Genomic DNA, 18,019 nt, shown 5'->3' with positions numbered 1-18,019 from the left:
GACACTGGGTCAATATTTATTGAGCACTTTCTCTGTCTTTCCACCTTGTGGCTGAGGGCAAAGACAATGCCAGTAAAACCTGGCTCAGAATTCTGTCCCCAAGGACTTTGCAAGTCATTTGGCGACTTCATTCATTCATTCATTCATTCATTCATTCATTCATCAGACATTTGTATCTGTTGTCTCCATTATTGCATTGTCAACACCTTGCACATTTCCTGGTTCAGAAGAGGCGCTCAATGAATATTTGTGGGATGCACAAATGAGGGAAGAAATGAGGAACTGTAGGAGACCCCTAATGAAGGGAACGGGAACCTGCCTTTATTAGGGGGCTCAGAGCCCTGTCACTGCATCTGAGGTACCTTGTCCAGCCTACTCAGCTGCACCTCATGCTTGACTCCACTGGCCACTCTCCAATCTTTGAAACTCACCCCTCCCTTGCTTTCGCGAAAGCACTACTTTCTCTTCTGCTTCCCTTCTTTCCACCTCTCAGCCCATCCAGCTCAGGCTACTCTTTTTCCACCAGCCTCTACCTGTAGGTGTCTTTAGCTCTTTTTATCACCTTCCATACCTTCTGCACACCTGCTGACTCAGGGCCATGTCCATGATGAGGAGCACTACCTGCCTCCATTCCATCATTCAATCAATAGAGATCTTTGGGGAACTATTCATGTGCCAGGCTCTTCTAGATGCTGGAGACAAAATGGTGAACAACTCAGATCAAGTTCTTGCCCTTAGAAAATGTCTATCTTCCACTCTAAACTCTCTCTTGAACACTAGACTCATATAGCTGGATGTATTTGACATTCGATTAGACATCTCTTCCATAGACCAGCCCATCTTCCTGTGTGATGGATCTCAGCAGATGGATCTTCCCACCACCTAGTTCCCCAAACCAGAGAAGGGGGCCCCCACCCTAGACTCCACCTTATTTCCATACCCCCTATACCCAAAAGATCCCTAATCCAGTCGTTCCCACATCTGGCACATCTTCTATATCAGCCTCTTGTCCTCCACCCTCCCCACACAAGTGCTCTGTAGCTCTGGCTTATATTTATTGCTGCGGCCACCATATTGGTCTCCCTGTCTTTGTTCTTGCCTCCTTACAGCTTATATCCTAGCTGCTGCCAGAAGGATCTAAGATCCCAATCACATCATGTGTTTCCATTGCTGAAAACCTTGAAGGCCTCACATTGCCTTAGGATGAGAACCCAAGCTTTTAAACATGGCTTTGGAGCCCATCAGGGCCCATGATGACTTGCCCCCTCTGGTTGCTTCCCCAGCCTCAGCTCTCCCTGGCTCGGGCAGATCTGCCTATAGTTCCTCAAGCCTGAACCTCCAACCCTTTGCTCCAGCCTATCTTCTCTGTTGCTGTTTCTTACAACCCTGCATAGAACTGGCCTCTGCTACCTTCAAGCCCCTCTTGTGCATTGTGACCTACCACTGCTCCTGCAATTCTTATCACACATGATTATTTCATCATCTTTCTTTTTTAAATCCCACAACAAAGGAAGGAGTAGTGCCTTAGTTTTGTCAGTACCTGGCACTTGTTGGCTACCATCCTGACACTATTGAATGTGAATGGGGCGGGATGGAAGTTGATGCTGTAGAAAGCACTGGTAGATAGATGATAATTAAAAATATACATTAAATAAGGATTGGCCTTGGAGGATTAAGAGCCCAGCCTCCTTGCTCCTTGGGTGCAAAAACCACGAGATAATTTTTACACCCTCTCCCAGAGGTCCCCAGTTATGAATGTGTACCACTTACGTCAATGGTAACCCGCTCCTTAACATACCCTTCCTCATATCACATCCTCATTCTTCTACAGAATTTCCTGGGATGATCATCTCAAATAGAGCCCAAAATCTTTGTCTCGATAATGTCTGCTTCTTCAGAACCCAACCAAGATAGTGCCTTAAGAAATGTTTGATGACTGACCAAACAAATGCAATGCAATGGCTATAAAATATCCATCAAACAGTAAGTGAGCCACACAAAACAGCCTAAAAGCAACAATCAACAGTTCCAAAGCTTTCTCTTTTTTTGTTTTTAAGATTTTATTTATTTATTCCTGAAAGACACACACAGAGAGGCAGAGACAGAGGTAGAGAGAGAAGCAGGCTCCCTACAGGGAGCCTGATGTGGGTCTTGATCTCAGGACCCACGGATCACGACCTGAGCCAAAGTCAGATGCTCAACCACTGAACCACCCAGGTGCCCCAGTTCCAAAGCTTTCTAAGCCAGGGGCGAAGGACCCCAATGTAGATGGGGAGTGATAAAAGCTAACACTGAATGGGCATTTACTCTGTCTCAGGCTCTCTTCTAAGGCTGTGCATCTGTGTGTATTTTTTTTTCCTCATTTAAATGTCACAACAAGTCATGGTAGTTCTATTTTCACCCTGCTTTACACATGAGAAAAACTAGGGCACAGAGGGGTTTGGCCCAAGACTTCCCAGCTGTAGGTGGAGGAGCTGGGAGTCTGCTCTGAACAGTCTGGTTTCCAGCTGGATTCTAAACCACAGTGCCTGGAATTGGTGATGAGATTTGATCTGGGTCTTGAGTGCCTGGAAGGGAATGAGCAGGACATCTAGAAGGCAGGTCAGCAGGAGCAAAGGCAAGGTGAGAATGCACATGCCTTGCTCAAGGTCATATGCCTGGGGAGGGGGGGGAGTCTTTATTTGTAGGAAGGTCTGCATTTTTTGCCACTCTCTCATTACCTCCTCCGTTTTTCCCGTCCCCCAGATTATTTTCAGCACTGGAGGATGTGGGGAAGGCTGGAGGGCCAAAAGCTGGAATCAGAAATCTCCGAGGAGCCTGGCCGCAGACACAGTTTTACTCATTTGTAGTCAGGGTTTGCAAGAGTCTCAAACACACACGGGAACTTATATTCAAAATCACAGGATCCCAGAGTGGCATATCCAAGGTCGCAAACTCAAATGCCTGTAAAGGCCAGGCAGGCGGTCAAGGCCAACAGTGGAGTGTCCTGATGTCAGATGCTAAATGCAGCCTATGTCTGACCCAGAGGAGGCAGGCAATACCCTGGTGCAGCCTGTCATTGCCTGCTGGGAGTGGGGGGCTCAGCATGGCTGGTTTTCCCCTTCAATAAAAAAGAAAAGAAAGGGATCCCTGGGTGGCGCAGTGGTTTAGCGCCTGCCTTTGGCCCAGGGCGCGATCCTGGAGACCCGGGATCGAATCCCACGTCGGGCTCCCGGTGCATGGAGCCTGCTTCTCCGTCTGCCTATGTCTCTGCCTCTCTCTCTCACTCTCTCTGTGACTATCATAAATAAATAAAAAAAGAAAAAAAAAAGAAAAAAGAAAAGAAAGAAGCTGGAAATCCAATATTTATTTATTTATTTAAAGATTTTATTTATTTATTCATGAGACACACACACACACACACACACACACACAGAGGGGGGCAGAGACACAGGCAGAGGGAGAAGCAGACTCCATGCAGGGAGCCTGACATGGGACTCGATCCTGGGTCTCCAGGATCATGCCCTGGTCTGAAGGTGGCGCTAAACCCCTGAGCCACCCGGGTTGCCTGAAATCCAATTTTTAAAAGATGAAACATCTCAAATGCTAAATATTGGCAATAAGTTAATTTGAAAGACACACTTTTCAGGCTGACATTGAGGAGGTCAAAGAAAATGTCTTAGTGGGTTAGGTTCGGCCCACAAGCTCCCATGTTAAGACCTCCTATAAAAGGGGTACCTGGGTGGCTCAGTCGGTTGAGTATCTGACTCTTGATTTCAGCTCAGGTCATGATTTCTAAAAAAGAAAAGAAAGTGGATGTGGGGAAGGCTGGAGGGCCAAAATCCCATGTTGGGCTCTGTGCTGAGCAAGTGGAGCTTGCTTGGGATTATGTCTCTCTCTGACCTCCTATAAAAGGGGTACCTGGGTGGCTCAGTCGGTTGAGTATCTGACTCTTGATTTCAGCTCAGGTCATGATTTCAGGGTCATTAAGATCGAATCCCATGTTGGGCTCTGTGCTGAGCAAGTGGAGCTTGCTTGGGATTATGTCTCTCTCTGCCCCTCCTCCTTGCGTGCGCTCTCTCTCTCTCTCTCTCTCTCTTAAAAAAAAAAAAAAAGACCTCCTACTGAAGATACTGTAGACAATAGAATATTGTACTGAGATCAACAGATACCTGGATTTAGAGCATCTTAGGTTCAGAATCATTAGCGTTATAGATTCTCAAACTTGAAACTCTTCTAGGTACTTGGCACATTGAGTCAGTAGAATAACAGAAGTTTAGCTGCGACTGCGGGTACACAGAATCACAGCTAGAAAATCCGAATCATTAACATGATAGGTTTTCAGAGTCTGAACTTTTATTTGTTAACCTTTAAAATCTCACAGTCCAGCATTATTGGAATCAGATGCCTTCTATGTTAAGCATCTGGCCTTTCACATGTTTAAAGTCATTAAAGATATTTAGTTAAATAAGTATACTTGCTAAATGAATGATGAATGATGAATCTTTCTCCCCCATGATATTCTCGTTCATGTCTTCCAAAAATATTTTTATTGAGCACCCAATATAGGCATCAGTGAACCAAGAGAGACAAAGTGCCTGCCGTAATGCAGCTTGAATCCTTGCACCGGGGGGCAGGCGGGAAACACATACACAAGATGATTTTAGACAATGATCATTTCCAAGGAGAGATGAAACAGAATAATTGTATAGAAAGGGGCTTGGTGGGATGAAAACATGGGTATCAAGGGTGGCCCTCTCTGAGAAGGTGGCCTTTGAGAGGAGACTCGAATGATGAGAGGAGTTAGTTGTGGGAAGATGGGGAGGGGGAGAAAGAGGGTTCTGGGTAGGGGGAATAGTAAGTGCAAAGGCCCTGAGGTAGGGACAGGCTCGTGTCATTGAGGTGCAGGAAGAACATCAGTGTGGCCACAGCACAGCGAGTGGGAGGGAAAGTGGGGGTTGGTGAGGTCAGATTGCTGGGCAGGAGTGTGGCCTCTTTTCAATTCAAATAAATAATGAAACACTTTCAGCACACCTGTGTTTAAACCACTGTCTACTCTGCATCACACATAAGTGCTTGCTAGGGTTTGTGGATGCAGAATCCAGGTCACAGAGAATGAGGTGGGGGTTAGCACTGCTCTTGGCCATGGTGTCCTACAAGGATCCACAGTCATTCTTCCGCAGTGCTCTTGCAGGCAGCCCCTTGCCCATCATCACTGCTTTATGACATCCCCTCTTCTCTGGTCCTGCGGTCCTGTGTCTCTATCAGCAGCGGCCAGACAGGGAGGAGAGACAAGTTTCAGAAGGGTGTGTGAGAGCTGTCATAGCCTCTATGCCTGCTATCTCCATGGTACCCAGGCAGGGGGACAATCTAATTAGGCTATTTTCAGCATCCCGGAGGGAGGGGGAGTGGAGGGAGACAGGGAGAAGGGGACCTGCCTCTCCTGCTGCCTGTCTCTCCCCCCACCACTCCCCCTCTGAAGTTATTATTGATTAAACAGTCAGGGGCCAGGGAGGCAGGACCTTTCTGTGCTCCATACTGGGATCAGAGGAGGCTTTCCGGCAATGCGGTGGGCCTTGTAAACTGCATCAGGGACCCCAGGGGCTGGCAGGCTCCCAGGCCCCCATTACTAATGAGCTCGGTAGCTTACAGCTTTGACCAGAAACACGTCCCCTGCAGGCTGTTTGTCCTCTGTTGGGGCTGGCTGCCACTAGCTTCCTCTGGCACGATGGGCCCAGAGATGAGGAGGATGTGGGCAGCCCTTTGCTTCTTAGCCCTGGGCCCATGTCAGCCTTCAAGGCTCTTGCCTGTGATATTCAGAGCCTTGGAAGGGAACCAGGCTTTCATCTGCCTGCAACACATGGCCAGTGGCTTCTGGAAGTGACTCACGGGCTGTCGATTCAGTGGAAACCTACTGGCCTCTTAAGTTCTGAGTGGCCAGGGATCACATCCAGTGTCCCAGTGTCTAGCACTTCCAGGTGCTAAACATTGATTCACCAAATATCCCGCTATGGCACTATAAGAAGGCTGCCTCTAAAGGGTTTTCTTTAACTCACAAGACACCACTTTTCACATCTGCCCATTTGCTCCTGCATTGTTCAAACTTGGCCCAAATCGGCTGGTTATGGATGTTAATATGGTCAAATCAGGTTGCAAAATAAAGCCATTACTGTATGTAGGGAGCTGTACCAGGGGAGTCCCAGGCATCGTCTTAGCCCCTCAGAACAACTCGGTGAAGTAGTAGATATTTTTATTAGCCCCATTCCACAGGTGAGAAAATGGAGGCATGGAGCAGGTCAAAGAAGATGCCCACGATAACACAGCTGGTGTCTGATTTGGGATTAAAACCCAGGTTGGCCCAACTCCAGCGCCGGCTTTCCAAGGTAACAGATTTAAATGGATTCGTGGCTTCAGGACTCAAAGGAGTCTTTAACAGATTAATGTGAGTTGTGAGTCTCAAAGAGGGGATATTTCCTGAAGTCATTTGACCCTTCCCTGTTTTACTTTCAGGACACACTTGTTAACATCTTCTGACAGCAGTTTGGGAAGGGCTGCTAGGAGGTAATTAAACAGAGCAAGAGATAACGTCCTTAATTAATCCAATTCACTCTCTTTCATTTGTGCTTATTTCCTTATATTGGCAATAGCTCCAACAGGAGGTCTTTAACAATCAAATCCCTGGTTATTCCTTGTGACTACGGAAAGAGCATGAACACCAGAAGAGGCATTTTCAGAGAGAACCTCCTCTTGGGTTACTGCTTTGCGCCAGTCTGAGATGTGATGCTGTCTGTCATAGCACAGGGGTGGCATGAATTCTGAACCAGGGTTATGGCTGTTACACACACACACACACACACATACTTTTACACACTCACACATGCCCCAGTGAATCAGAGCTTACCTCAGGACTCTGCCCTTTTGTTACAGAGTCACAGGACTTCCAAGACATCCTGATACGTTTCCATTGGTATATTCCTTTCTGCCCATTAGTAACTTACTTGGTGTGTGATGGTGCTCCAATGGCAGGGTCTCCCTCCTATGCCTTCTACTTCTCCCTTCAGTGTCTAGTGGAGGGTTGGACATGCAGAAGCTCTCAATAAATGCCTGGTTGGTGGATCTTCTTCATTCCTCAGCATCGCTATCAGCATCATCAAAGCTATACCTATGGTTGATTGTCTTCTGTGAGTGGACATTGGGCCTCATGCTTGATAGCCCAGAGTCCATATACTGCAGCCCATTCATAAAACTCAGCTGGCTGCCTGTGTTTTGTAAGTAATTTGTAATCAGAACACAGCCATGCCCACCCATGTAGGCATTGTCTGGGGCTGCTTTTGTGCTACACTGGTGGAGGTGATTAGTTTAGGCAAAGCCTAAAATGTTTACTATCTGGCCCTTTGCAGAAAATGTTTGCCGTGTCCTACTTTATACGCACACACAGTCTCTTTTAATTCTTGTGACAACCTTAAAAGGAAATCTTCCCATTTCACAGATGAAAAGATCAAGGTTCAGGTCTAAAGGTTAAACAATTTGCTCAGATGTTAAGATCCAGGGTTTGGACTCAGGTCTGTGTGTCCAAAGCCAAATCTCTTTACTTTGCCCTGTGTTCCCCACGGAGAACAGTTTGAATCGTTTCACCTTTACTTTTGAATCAGGTTTTCTGAGCATCTGGGGTTGGTTCTATTGGGGGCTAAGGGGGGCCAGTGCCAATCTGAAATCACCCAACAAGGCAGGCAGGATGCCTGGGTAGTTTGAGCTGGTGGGGACTGTTCCCCTCTGCTTAGATACACAGATTCCCTCCTAGAGATCAAAGATGTCTGGAGCAGCAGATTCATCAACACGTTTGAAGTCTGGTGCCAATTTCACAAAGACAAATTAATTTCTTTAGCTTCCCAGCCTCTGATGGCTTCAATGCTCACAGTGCTTTCATCTGGAAAGTCTTCCAGTATTTCTCCACGCCATGGGCTCTGAGAGCTATCTAAATCATCAGTGACTTATCCACGCAGGGGAGGAGGGCTGGCTAGTAAAGCTCAGTTCACAAGCATAAGCCCAAGTGGTCGGCTGTGTATGGGTGGCAGCGAGGGCAGAGAATTTTCGAGTCTCTGGGAAGAATACTCGGATGAGCTCATCTCCCAGTTGTTGGCGGAGTTTTTACCACTTACATTTGTGTTAGGCAAATCCTGCAAGCCTAACAACCCAACCCAAACTTAGCACATTTTGTTTTGTTTACTTCACTCAGACCTATGGCTATCTTTATGTTAGGGCGTGACAAATGCATTACATCATGTGTTAAAGGAATGGGCTTTGTGGAAAGCACCAAGTGACAGGAAGTCAAGACCATCTTGCTAAGGGTGGGGGGCATGTTGTCTCTGTACTCTGTAGGTACTTTTCAGGGACATTGAAAAACACAGTTGCTAAGAAAGGCAGTCTTGACCTAGTGAGCTTGCCCTGGGATTGGGGATTTCAAAGTACACAGTGAGGGGAAGAGCAGGTGCCTATGAATGCTCTCCTGAGGGGATGGGTTTTGGGATTCTGTGCAAGGTGCTCTGCTGTGCATTCTCTTTACATAATAGCTACATAAACAGTCTTCTGTGTTGGATTCATTATGCCCATTTTTTTAGAAAAAAAGAAAAGAAAAAAGAAACTGAAACTCAAAGTAGTTAAGCAAGTTGCTGTGAGTCTCATAGCTACCGGCTAAGCGAGGATTCCCATTTAGATCCATCTTTTGGAAAGTTTCTGAAAATAATGGTATCATCATCATCATCAACAGCATCTGCCATAGTTAGTGGTATTGAGTGCCAGCATGTGCCAGATGCCGTGGTAAGCGCTGTCCATGAATGATTTCATTTAATCCTCATGATAACCTCATGAGGTAGGTTATACATTATTCCCATGATACAGATAAGAGAAACTGAGGCTCAGGGCAGTTAAGTAACTGGCTCAAGGCTCCCCAGCTTGTAAATATAGGAGACAGCCCTTGAGTGCCTCCCAAGTGAGACCAGTGCTGTCTTCCACTCAAGTCACACCAATTCATATGCTTAACCTGGGGTATCTTTCCTTAGGGGCCATCTCATCCAAATCCCATACAATAGACAATTCACTGGGACTTCAGGAAACCCCCTCATGCCCATCTTCCCTTCTCAAAGGAGATTTTTGACCACCTAAAGAAGGATCTAGACTTTGCCTTCTTGTAAATACCAACCAAGACTATTTACTCCTTCGTAGCCCTACGTTGTTCCCCACTGAGGGGGTAGCTCAGAGCCCCAACACTCTGCTGGACAGAGGCAGCCACAGGGGGACCCTCATGCAGCCCACCCTTAATGCCCATCATGGAGACATTCACCATTGGCAGATGTCAGTATGGGGAGGGTTGTTGAGGTATTGCTGGCCTGGCTTCCTCTTATCATTCATTCCTGCACCCAAAGCCTTAGCCCTGAATCTGGCAAGAGGGGTCTGGGGTCTGATCTACAATTTGATTTAGTCTCTGGCCAGTTGTCTCCACCCCTGGGGGGAAGCCATTGACAATGGTCAGTTGAGATTGGTTTCTTGGCATTTCTTGCTTCCTTCCTGGTCTTTTCTCTTGTTGTTTTCTCTGGTCCTCATATTGCCCTCCCTTCTAGCATTTGCCTGGCACCCACATCCTCTACGTCCTGGGTCAGCCTTTATAAGCTATGCGTTGAGCAAGGGGTGGGGGGAGGGGAAGAGGAGAGCAGAGGGTTCTATGGGAATGGAGGCAATTTTCAGCCCAGGAGGGGCACTGCAGCTTGTATTTCCAAAATTGAAATCTGCTTAAAAACCCTTACCGATTCCCAGTCACCTGTCAGCTGTGGTTCTACAATTTATTTTATTTTTTAATTTTTAACAAGATTTTACTTACTTACTTACTTACTTACTTACTTACTTATTTATTTATTTATTTATTTATTTATTTATTTATTTATGAGAGACAGAGAGAGGCAAGGACATATGCAGAGGGAGAAGCAGGCTCCCTGCGGGGAGCCTGATTCGGAACTCAATCTCAGGACCCGGGATCATGCCCTGAGCCAGAGGCAGATGCTCAACCACTGAGCCACCTGGGCATCCCTCTGGTTCTACAATTTAAATGTGCCTAACTATTGCCTTATGAGTTGGTAAAAATGCAGAGTACCAGGCTCCACTGTCAGAGGTCCTGATTTGGTAGATGTGGGCTATCTGTATTGGCAAGAGCCTCTGGGATTCCTTGCTGATGGTCCAGGAACTGAGCTTTGACCTACAGCACAAAATCCAAATGAGCTTTGACCTACAGCACAAAGTCCAAACTCCTCAGTATATGTGTGTCATAGTCTGCTTGGGCTACAATTATGAAATACTATAGACTATAGGCTTAAGCAAAAGAAGTTTTTCTTCTCACAGTTTTGGAGGCTGGACATCCAAGGTCACGGATCTGGCTGACCCAGTTTTTGGTGAGATTTCTCTTGCTGGCTTGCAGATGGTGCCTTCTTGCTGTGCTTTCCTCCTGGCCTTTCCTTGGTGTATGTGCAAGGAGGGATGGAAGGAGGGAGGGAGGGAGAAGGAGAGGGAGAGGGAAGAAAAAAGGGACAGGGAGGAGAGAGAGAGAGAGAGGGAGAGAGGGGGAGAGGGAGAGAGGGAGAGAGGGAGAGACAGGGAGAGGGAGAGAGAGAGAGAGAACTGGTATCTCTTTTTATAAAGACACTAATCCTATTGGATCAAGGCCCCACCTGTATGACCTCACTTAACCTTAATTACTTCCATTCCAAACACAGCACTAGGTCGTTAGGGCTTCAAAATAGGAGTTTGGGGGGGAACACACACATTCAGTCCATGAGTACTGCATTCAAGGCTCTTTTTTAAAAAGTGAATTTCTTTTTAATTTTTTAATTTTTACTGTTTTAGAGAGCAAGTGCATATATATGAGTGGGGGTGGGGGAGTACAGAGGGAGAAAAAATCTTTTTTAAAAAGATTTTATTTATTTATTCATGAGAGACACAGAGATAGAGAGGCAGAGACACAGGCAGAGGGAGAAGCAGGTTCCTTGCAGGGAGCCCGACGTGGGACCTGATCCCGGGACCCCAGGATCACGTCCCCAGCCGAAGGCAGCACTAAACTACTGAGCTACCCGGGCTGCCCAAGAGAGAGAATCTTAAACAGGTTATACACCGAGGACCAGAGCCCAATGTGGGGCTCAATCTCCTGATCCCGAGATCATGACCTGAGCTGAAATCAAGAGTCAGAGGCTTAACCAACTGAACCACCCTGGTGCGCTGCACTCAAGACTCTTTGAGACCATCCTACACATCCTTTGTGTCTCTGTCCACCTTTCCACTTTGCATTGTATGGTCCACATGTACTGAACTATCTTAGGCCTCTTATATTTTGGAGGGATAGGTTCCCAGACCTTTGCAGCTTTAAGTGTCAAGCATTCAGAGTGAATCTGATATATACTCCTCTTTGAAGGAATTATACGCAAGGACACAAAATCTTGGTTTTATTACTAACAGCAAACATCTGTTATCTTCCCAGTCATGGGCTTCTGTGATGATTGGTGGTAGGGCAAGAAGCTCAAGCCCAGAAACCTAAATTAGAATCCTAGTCTTTGTTCTCTTGAATCTGGAAGAGTTGGGTGTGCCAAGCTGAACTGGTTCATTCAGCCTCATGGACAAGGTTGGTGGGCGTTCCTACTTTCCCCGTGACAAGGGACATGTGTGCTGGACCCTCCTTTAGAGCAGGGGTGACTCAACCATGGATTATTTTGCCTCTCCCCATCTTCCCCCAGGGGTCTTTGGCAACATCTGGAGACGTTCTTGGTCATCGCCAGTAGGGGAGAACAGTGGCTTTGGGCAGTTAGTGAGTGAAAGCCAGGGATACTGCTCAATATCCTACAATACCCAGGCCCCTCTTTGCTCCATACATACATCACAAAGAATTTCCCAGTCCAAATAGTATTGAGAGGTTGTGAAATTCAGTTCTAGAGGTTCTGCTGAGGGCATGTTTGCAAAAAGAGTTTTCCGTATTTGGAGGCTGGAAATGAAATGGGAGGGGGGCTTGCTATCCAGTCTTTACAGCTCAGTTATTTTGTACACTGGTACATTGTGGCTCCATCAGTGTAGCTAATTCTAAACATTTGCATGAGCAACTCCTCTGCCCATGGGTCACAGGAGGACTGGGAGCTGGGACAAGGGAGAAGGGGTTGGAGAACAGATCATTCTCTTCTTTCTGGGCAGAGGTGGCAATGGGGGGGCAGCAAGAAGGTGCATTATAAGAGTCTGTGGCTGCCATAATAAATTACTACACACTGCATGACTTTAACACAGCAGAAACTTCTTTCCTTTTTCTTTTAAAGGATTTATTTATTTATTTATTTATTTATTTATTTATTTGAGAGAGAAAGAGAGAGAGAGAATGAGTTGGGGGTGGGGGGCTGAGGGAGAGGGAGAAGCAGGCTCTCCACTGAGCAAGGAGCATGACATGGGCCTTGATCCTAGGACACTGAGATCATGACCTGAGCTGAAGGCAGATGCTTAACCAACTAGGTGCCCCCAGAAACTTATCTTCTTACAGTTTGGGAGGACAAAGGTCTGAAATCAAGGTGTTGGTTGGGCCACACTGTTTCCAAAGTCTCAAAGGAGAATCCTTCTTTGTGTCCTCCAGCCTCTAGTGGCTCCAGGTGTTCCTTGACTTGTGGCTTGTGGCCAACCTCTGCCTCCATCTTCACATGACCTCTTCTCTGTGTTGTAAATCTCCCTCTGCCTTTCCCTTAAAAGGACTCCTCTGGATTTAGAGCCCACCTGGATAATCCAAGATGATCTCATTTTGAGATCCTTAATTGGATTACATCTGCAAAGACCATTTTTCTAAATAAGGTCACATTCACAGTTCTGGGGATTAGGACTTGGACAGTCTTTTGGAGGGGTTGTTATCTGACCCACCCCAGAATGGGATAAAACAGAAAGATGGAAAAGGATAAAAAAACACACTATGGAATATGATTTACCTCCTAAAATTTAAGGAAAGCGGCTGAGGACGGAGAAAGGAGCAGTAATAGGGCATCCACCACACCCCAGGAACTGGGCCAAAGCTCTCCATTTCTCAGATCCGTTAATCCTCACAGATACTTGGTGGATCGGTTATCTCCATCTTAAAGATGGAAATAGAAGCTCAGAGAAAGTAAACAAGTGGCTCAAGCACATACAGAAATTGAACACAGGTCTGCTGTTTCCAGAGCCTGTGCTCTTTCTAGGATAAAGGGAGCATTTGCAGCCTCTTACTAGCAGCTGCGGGGAGAGGCCAACGCCAGAACATTTATTTTGCAACAGAGAAGCTGTCATTGCTCATCCTGGGCCTCCCCCAGCCTGGCGTTCACCTGCTTCCTTTGGCAGCCGGAACCCAGGTGCTGGACAGCCCAGCTGGCCTGGAGCCTCCTGAGGCAGGGGTATGGAGGCAGAGTTTGGCTGGTTCAGAGGCAACACCCCTTTTGGCACCCTTGCCCACTTGGCACTGCAGAGGAGCCGGTCCTGCAGATAAATATTAGAGGGTTTGGAGTCCCTACTCCCACTGGTGCTGGGATTGGAACAACTGAGGCAGAATTTTCTAAGAGAGGCTGTACAGTGTGATAGCAAGAGAAGGTTGGAGTAGACACACCTGGCTTCCAATCTCACCTTTCTCACTACTGGGCTGTGTGACCACAGGTGAGTTATTTCAGCTCTCTGAGCCTCGGCTTGCTTAACATCGAACTAACAGTATTACCACCCTTGTGCAGAAAACATCTCGAATCCTGCTGCACAATGGATTCTTCAAATCCCTGGGTTGGCTGAAGTTTCCTGAGATGCTTGCCCTCTGCAGGGCCAGGTCTCTGCTTAACTCCGCAGTTGTAAAGCTAGGACCTCTTTGTCAGGTACCTTCTGTCAAATGCAAATGTGGTGTGTAGCACTGCTGGCTGATCAAAAGGTTATTAAAACTCTGCCTTTTGTTTCTTATAAAAGGAAACTTAAACCTCAGCACTGAGCATGCAACTCAGAAATTCCACTCCTTGGTGTTTACCCAAGAGAACTGAAAATTACATCCACACAAAGGCATCTACACTAATACTCATAGAAGCTTTATTCAGAATAGCCCCAGACTGGAAACAACCCAGACGTCCAACAGGAGAGTGAATAAACCAACTGTGGTACATCCACACAATGGAATGATTCTCAGCAATAAAAAGGAATGAATATTAATACATGCAAAAAAACATGGTTGAGTCTCAAAAACATTCTGTGCAGTGAGAGAAGCATACTGTACTCTTCTATTTATGAGATGCTTGGAAGGTAAAACTATAGTCATGGAGAGTGGATCAGTGCTTGCCTGGTGGGGTGCGGATGGAGTAATGGACTTCAGACAGGTGGGAGAGACCTTCCTGAGGTCTCTTTCTTCATTGTCATGATGGTCACCTGACTGTACACGTGACGGGGTTGGTGGAATTGTACTGCTTTGAACATGGGTGCATTTTATTATATGCAAATTATATATGATATGTAATATAAGTCATATGTAATATATAATAATATATAACATTATAAATTATATAATATACAATCATATATAACATAAATTATATAATATACAATAATATATAACATAAATTATATAATATATAATAACATATATTATAAATTATATAGTATATAATAATATATAATCATATAAGTCATATATAAAATATATATTATATATTATATATAATATACAATAATATATATTATAAATCATAAATTATGTATAATATATAATATTATAAATTATATATAATAATATATTACATATAATTATATTATATATATATACAGCTAATATATAATAATATATACATACATAAACCTCAATAGAGTCTATTTTTCTAAAAATCTGCCTCTGTCTCTGGGCACTGCGCATCTCTACCCACCTTCATGGTCAGGCTGCCTCTCCCCCAGGTGCTAACAGGTATGGTCCCTACTGGTCCAAGCCCCCACCCCAAGGAGAAGAGAGCTTTTTATAATTTAAAATTAGAGCGTGGATTGTTATTGGGCTAGCTGCATCATGTGACCCTTTCCGCTGAACCAATCACTGTCCGGGGGATGGTAATGGCATTCCCGGATTGGTCAGGCCTGGATCACGTGCCAGATCCAGGAAGTGGGGTCAGGCCTTTAGAACTACCGCCTGTGCGTGCGGGAGCGGCCAGTGGAGGCGGAAGTGGTGGCAGAAGGTGGAGGAGCAGGTGGGCTGCGTGGACCTAGCCTGGCTGTGACCTTCCTGGGTACCTGTCTCTCTTTCTGACCCCAACATCCTCCGGAATTAGAGGGATCTGCCTCTGCTTCGTGTCTGGCGTGGCTTCCGCCGGTGTGAGGTAGTAGAAAGACAGGGGCGTTGACGTGGGTTCGAGTCTTGGCGCGGCTTCCCGTGACCCCGTGACCCCGTGCGGTTTACAGGACTTCTCTAGGAATCCGCTAACGTACCTCTGAGGCAAGCGGAAGAGCCAGCCCTCCTGCCCCGCGACCCCGCAGTGAGTATTAAGTGAGATCATTCACATCGGGCGTTGGCAGAACTCCGGGCACACCGTTCAGCCTTTAATGTCCTCCAGTATTACTGCTTCTGCTCGTTCAGATTTCTTTTAAGAACTGACAGTTCCTGTTTATGATCGGGGGTAGCACGTCTCGGGACCCTGCCAGGTGCTACACACATGGATGGCATCCTTGCTACAGGCACCTGCCACTCATCCTGCCCGAGCGCCTTCTCCGGGATGCTCTTCGCGCATGCGCGGTGGGCTACAAGTGCTGAGCCCTCCGCCGGCCAGGGGTACCAGCCTTCTCATCTTCTCCTGGGTGGGACGACTCCGGGCCACATTCGACTGCATCTGGCAGCGCTTCCCCTTCCCCATCCCCCACTACAGGGCTGAGCCTCAGATTCCTGGTAGTAAGACGCCCTTTCACAGGGGATTAGCTTTCACCCCTTTCTTTAACCACCCAGTGCTTTCCTCCCTAACTAGACAATTTGCATCCAAACATTCTTTCAAGGGCCTGCATCTGATGGGAACCCAACCTGAGATCCAGACCCTCTGAATGAGTTGAAACATCCTGTTTTTGTTTTGTTTTTAACATCTATTTATTTATGATAGAGAGAGAGAGAGAGAGGCAGAGACACAGGAGGAGGGAGAAGCAGGCTCCATGCCAGGAGCCCGACGTGGGACTCGATCCAGGGTCTCCAGGATCAGGCCCTGGGCTGAAGGCGGTGCTAAACTGCTGAGCCACCCAGGGATCCCTCCTGTTGGTTATTTTGCTCTTGGCTGGCATCACCCATTGGTCTGGTGTTACAGTGTGGGGTACTTACCCCCTGCAGGCTAGGGGTGTTGACTGGCAGCTCTTTGAGGGCCTGATGAATAAATATCATAGAAAAGAATTAATTATTCCTTAATAAATGCAGTTTGCTGGATAGGCAAACCCGATCAAAACATTTATAGAGAGAAATGCAGTGGGAGCCATGAATCCCCAAAGGCCCTTGTGTGGCAAAAAGAGAGGGAGTCACTGACAGGGGAGTTCTCAGTAAATATTGGTTGAGTGATTGATTAGCCTGGCACCTTGCATTGGCTATTACTCAGTGTCAGAATAATGAGCTGTGGGTTTGTGTGCAGCCAAGTGACTTTGCAGAACCGCAAGGTTTGGAAGGCTGAGCACATACCTCCGGGCCACTCCTGTAGCTGTGTTGTGTTGACAGAGAGGGCCTCGTTTGAGAAAACAATGGCTAAATCAAGTGCCACTGGGCGCCTTGGTTACAATAGGTCTTATTCTAGGCATATTGGAAATGACTTTTCCTTGGGGTCCACAGCCTCAGATTTTTTTTTGAAAAAAAGATTGTATTTATTTGTTCATGAGAGACACAGAAAGAGAGAGGCAGAGACAGAGGCAGAGGGAGAAGCAGGCTCCATGAAGGAAACCTGATGCAGGACTCGATTCCCCCTGGGCCAAAGGCAGACGCTCAACTGCTGAGCCACCCAGGCGTCTCCGCAGTCTCAGATTTTAATCCTTCTCTTGCCAACTGTCTCCCTGAGTGACCTCGGTGAGTCCCTGGCTCTCTATGGCCCTCAGTTTCTTCCTCTGTCAAATGGAGTGCTTTGGGTGAAGAGGCCCCAGGGTGTATTGTGAGCTGTATGAGTGCTATTGTCTTGTCAAGGGTGTATTCAGCCACTGGACCTTTTCTGTGATGTGAGTTGGTAGCAAATGGACCCTGACCCATTTTACAGATGGAATAACTGAGACAGACTGAGCCTTATCATGCAGTCACTACGTACTGTGCCGAGTTTTTAAAATTTCAGTGCAGAGACTTGTGTAATTCCTGAGACCTGACAGCCAAGGGTCGGGCAGCTTAGACATGTATCAAAGGAAATAGTGGTGTTTAGGTGAAGCATGCCAGTGGGGAAAGCATGTGAGTGCTACAGACTGATAAATATGGGTTTGGATCGTGGTTTAGCCACCTCGCTGGTTCTCTGAACCTCAGTGTCTTCACTTTTAAAATGGGAGAAATCATATCTATGTCACAAGTTAAGATTTAGGCTCCCATGAGCTAGTTCTGTTACAACACTCATCCTCCCCTCCCCGCACCCCCAACAAGAATCTGTTCCAGTGCGGTTAATCTATTAGGAGAACAATTCGAATGTTGTGCGGGTTTCACATTTGCTTACGTGCAGTTTTATCAGTGAGAAACAATAGGCGAGTGAAGACAACTGCCAGGCTCAACCAAACTGAGCCACCGTAGAATGGTGCAAAATGCACCCATGCACACCCCTCAGATGAACTGGGAGCCCTATGCATCCACACTTGGTGTTAAAACTTTCCATTTGATTTTGGATAGCCAAGTGTCAATCCTACCCTTTCCCAACTCATACTGCAGCCCTTCCAACACACACCTCCACAAGCCAATTTCAGGTCTTTCCCAAGGTAAAGTGGCGTATTTATTGTCAGATGCATGTATTTTAAAACCACTATGTATAAATGGTGCTACCATTTAGGTTCCTGTTTTGTTTTTTCTAAATGT

General features: G+C 46.5%; 1 protein-coding gene across 2 annotated transcripts in view; it reads left to right on the top strand.

Annotated features, from left to right (window-relative positions):
* Positions 1 to 18,019, top strand: part of SHISA9 (shisa family member 9) — a 279,211-nt gene that overhangs the window by 90,502 nt on the left and 170,690 nt on the right. The window lies entirely within an intron of this gene.

The sequence above is a fragment of the Vulpes vulpes genome, chromosome 3 (assembly GCF_048418805.1).
Source record: "Vulpes vulpes isolate BD-2025 chromosome 3, VulVul3, whole genome shotgun sequence".
Taxonomy (NCBI): Eukaryota; Metazoa; Chordata; class Mammalia; order Carnivora; family Canidae; genus Vulpes; species Vulpes vulpes.
The sequence above is the reverse complement of the archived record's forward strand: the minus strand, read 5'-3'. Positions and strand labels throughout refer to the sequence as shown.